This window comes from Biomphalaria glabrata, chromosome 4 (assembly GCF_947242115.1).
Source record: "Biomphalaria glabrata chromosome 4, xgBioGlab47.1, whole genome shotgun sequence".
Lineage (NCBI taxonomy): Eukaryota > Metazoa > Mollusca > Gastropoda > Planorbidae > Biomphalaria > Biomphalaria glabrata.
In genome coordinates, this window is record NC_074714.1 from 39,876,977 (window position 1) to 39,881,768 (window position 4,792).

General features: G+C 28.7%; 1 long non-coding RNA gene across 1 annotated transcript; it reads left to right on the forward strand.

Moving 5' to 3' along the window:
* The first annotated feature begins 378 nt into the window (after positions 1-378).
* Positions 379-4,450, forward strand: LOC129926093 (uncharacterized). Its single transcript, XR_008777784.1, has 4 exons — positions 379-577; positions 1,782-1,907; positions 2,252-2,320; positions 2,681-4,450. It is a non-coding gene; the product is annotated as an uncharacterized LOC129926093 (long non-coding RNA).
* Positions 4,451-4,792: the final 342 nt, after the last annotated feature.

Here is a 4,792-nt window from a genome sequence, read left to right on the forward strand (position 1 = left end):
TCACAGTATTGAGGAGTCATCCTTTTTGCCAGCCATAGTGTTAATTGGCAAAAGTAAAAAATTCATTATTTTAATTTTTTTTAGTAAATATTCACAACTATATCTTTTATATAATAATATATTTTTTTAATAATAATATCTTTTATATAGACATGCTTTAATAGATCTAATAAATGATTAACGCGGCCCTACCAATATGGGTATATTAATACTTAAATCTGGGTATTTTAAATTTCGAATGCGCATTTTTAAAAAACCGAACTTATCTATAGATCTCTTATATCTAGAATAATCTAGATCTACAACACCCACACTTTCACATCACATGATTATTGATACAGACAGTGAATGAAACGAATGCAGTGATTATATATTATAGTTTATACTGATTATACTTATAGCTCTACCAGTTGATTATCATCATCATCATAGATAATAATCTAGACTAGTATTCTAGATCTATAATAAATAATCATAGTCACCGTGATAGTGACCTTTTTAGTCAATGTAGTCAAGTCAAGATAGTGGAACGTAAACTCGAAGGTTTAATACAATACAGTATAAGTAGAGTCTATGAGTTAGTATAAGATCTAATTATTTTGTTTCTTTGTATGTCAATGTCTCTATTAAAATAATTAACATCATCAGCCATATCAATTTAGATATTAAAATAGTAGACATAGATTTCTATATTATAAATAGATAGATTAGATCTATAAAATATAATTTTACAAACTTTAGAAATGATTGATTTTATTTTTAATTGATCAGCCTTCTAGACTAGATCTAGCATCTCTAGCTAGACTCTACTTGTAGTTTGTAGATCTTGGAATTGGATTGAAATTCACCTTCCTAAATTGTCTCTAAAGTCTGTAGCTGATTTGAGAGGCCCAACGAGGCAAGAGTCTATTACTATTAGTACTCTGTCTCTTGATCTATCTAGTAGGCCTACTTAGCTAGTGCATTAGCCTTAGCCATAGTGTAGTCAAATCTTGACAACTAGTCTTCTAGATCTAAGCTTCTAGAATAATTAGATCTAGATCCAGTTTAGATTTAGAATATAAAAGTATTTTACTAGCTAAAATACTAAATCTACTGATCTAAATTCTAGATAGAACAATATATAGATCCAGTTTAGATTTGGAATATAAAAATATTTACTAGCTAAAATTCTAAATCTACTGATCTATAGGCCTACTTAATATTTTAGATATTATATGACATCTACAAAAATTATTATTAAGATATAATTATAGAATCTAGACTAGTTATTTATGCACATAAAATATATAAATAAAAGATAAAATTTATGCAGGCCTAGATCCCATAAATTTATAATTGATCCAGATCTATCAGTAAAAGTTACCTTCGATGGGAAGTTTTACCCAATCTAATCTATACAAGACAATTTATAATCCATGCCTCGCCTACACCCCATACATTAAATAATAGTTCCCATTCCATGCCATGTCCAGACCCATGAGTTCATGAAGTAATAAATGATGTGGTGTCAAGTTGGATCTATCCCCTGAAATTCAGCACTTTAATATAAAACTCACATATCTAGTTAATTATTTGCTATGACACTCTGATCAACTTGGACTTGTGTGATACATATAGGCCTATGTTTCTTATCAGATTTAATGAATGAAGTTTTGGTGCATTTTAAGGCTACAAAAGTATCATCAGGTGCATTCTAACCATTGGTATTTTTCGTGGCAACATTTTTATTCTAGTCTGTGATAAATTATAAATTTAAAAAAATGTTTGTAATGTTTCAGTTATTAACAAGTAGAACCATGCCAACCAGTTCTGATGATGTACCAGAATGGCTCAAGGATCATACTTATACTATTTCTACTCTCTGGGCAGACATTAATAATATTGGCATCCATTCAATATTTATTGTAAGTACTACTATACAATTTTTATTTTAGTTATCTAAAAGATGTTTTATGAAGTGTGATTTTCATGGTCAAGCAACATCCAAATATCGGGGATGGAATTTAACATTTTTCTCTAGTTTTTTTTTTATAACACTCTTAAGCAAATTCATCTTTCATGAATGCCTAATATACTTGGCTGTTGTGCAGGCCATTCCTTTACAATAAACTGTTAGATGAAATTAGGCAAAATTATGTCTGATAATTTGTATGTTTGATACAACAATGTATTCAATTTAATAATATTATTTTTTAATTTTAATGTTTTCAAAAGAAATTAGCCATTATGCCTAATTGTATAATTACAGTTATGTTTGGAAATACAAGTAAAAGGCATGCATTCCTGACAAGTCAATGACTGGTTGCACCTCTTAAAGGTAAGGTACTGCAATTTTTCCCTATGCACTTTTCTCATAAGCTGAAGTACTTGTATTTTTGAAAAACTAGTTTTCCATGAAAATGTAAATCATAATATATGTTATAGTTGCTTTTAGATGAGTGCAATGTCCATCAAATTAACTGAATATCTGCCTTCACCTTTAGTAATAATTCATAACTATTAAGGTCAGGGCCATGTCTACACATTAACACAGTAGCTCCTTTTAGGTACAGACTATTTTTAGAATAGCAAAATTATATAATTATACTTAATAACATATATATGTTTAGCATGGTCAACACATATGTCACACATATTTTTATTTTTTTAAAATCCTTTTATTTATTTTTATAACTAGATAACTTTCTGTTATGAGAAAAGATGAGATTCTTGGACTCCTGCATAGCACCACCAGAAAGGAAAATCCCATCATGTTGCAAAATAAAAGTCTTGGACCAATTTTAATTTAAGATATATATATTATACTGTAAGCTCTATGCATATTTATGTATATCCGTCATTCAGCCAACAGGTTTGGATTTAGTATTTCTTTAAATCTGTTTGATATTGTACTTGAAAACTATTAATCTGAGCCACATTAAAACAATAGTGAGTGCAGTGAATGAGTGGTAAAGCACTTGGCTTCTGAACTGAGTGTTCCTGGGTTCGATTAAGACTGGGATTTTCAATTTCAGAATTCAAAAGGCTGGGGATCCATGGTTGAATGGTTAAGTCATGGGTTTGAATCTCTGTGAAGACTCAGATTAAAATTTTTTAGATTTTTGGGTGCCCCTGAGTCCACCTAACTCTAATGGGTAGCTGACTTTCGTTTTGGATAGTAAAGATGGTTGGTTGTTGTGCTGGCCACATGATGCACTGGCCAAAGAATCAAATGACCTTAACATCATCTGCCCTATAGGTTGTGACGTCTGAAATGGGATTTTTTTTTCAAAAAATGGTTGATTGTTGTGCTGGGTACATGACACCCTCGCTAACCATGGGGCACAGAAACTGATAAACTTTATATCATCTGCCCCATAGATTGCAAGATATGTAAGGGAAATTTTACTTTTTTAAAATTAAAATAAGAATCTATCAAAAGTAAACATAAAATATGGTGCATTCTCCTTAAAACTAAAACCTGGTGCGAAGGTTTAAAATGTTGGCAAAAAAAAGCAACATCATATATTCTTAATTCCCTTTGCAAAACTTACTGAGAAGAACATGCATGTTGTTCCCTCATAAGTTTCTTGACAGAGGAAATCTTGTTTATATTAGATTTGAATTAAGCAAATTAAGAAAAAAATTATAATCAATTTTTCAAATGGTTGTATCTAAACCTTATGAATTATTTTTCAGTTATAAGTATATTGAGATTAATGGATAATCATGAAATTGTTAAATAATTGCTGCTATCATTCCATTGACTAAAGAACCATAATTTTTTTTTTTTTAAATTAATTTCAAAATGATTTTTTTCAAGCATAGAGTTCACATAGATCTTGAGTGAATTTTTTTTTTTATTTGACTAATGCTTCAATTTTATTGTATCATATTAGTTGTTAATTTTTATTACCCAGAATATTTAAAAAAATGAGTACACTATTTTCATGTAATAATGTAACTTGGTATTCACACAATGCTCAAAATACACCATAATCTTTAGGCCATACAGATTTGTATAAATTAACTTGTTTAAATACATTGTAAATGTATATTGTTTGGATAAGAATAAAGTTTTTCTGTAGACAATTATTGTTCAAGATTTGTTGATGCTCCTGCTTAATCAATTATATATACAGGTCATTAGTTTTAACACGTCTGATAATAAATGACAGTACAAGTTAGTGAATGAAAATTTGTCATTATTTCAGCTGCTTTAGTCCTACATCAATGTAAGGTACCAGTACTTTGATTGTGTCATATAACAATTTAAAGCAACATTTTGAAATGAATAGTCTGTAGAATTGACAGTAAATACATTTAAGTGATGGGCTGTGATCTGCGTGAATTGGGAGCTGATCATGTATTGAATTTGTGTTTTTGATCTTTACTTCAAGTAAATGTTAATGAGCAATTAATTTTTAATGAATAAATAATTTAAAAATAAATACAAAAGAACCATAAACATCTACTTTAGTTTAATAATTTTTTTTCATCAGAACAGAATTTCCAACTTTGCATTCTTAAAATAAAATATAATTTATTTAGAGTAGAGTCAGAACACAAAATCATAGTTTTAAAATATTAAGTAAATTAAGCTAAGCTATGATCTCTTATAAACATTTGTATATAGACTATACACAATTTAATTATTATTTTTCATCAAATTGCAGGAACTAGTACATGTACTTATGCCTATTTGACAATAAAAAACCATAGTCAATGAAATAGTAATACTAGTAAATGAGATAAAAGTAAACTAAATATCATCAATGCTATTGAAGCCACACTTGTTTTTTTTTATCTT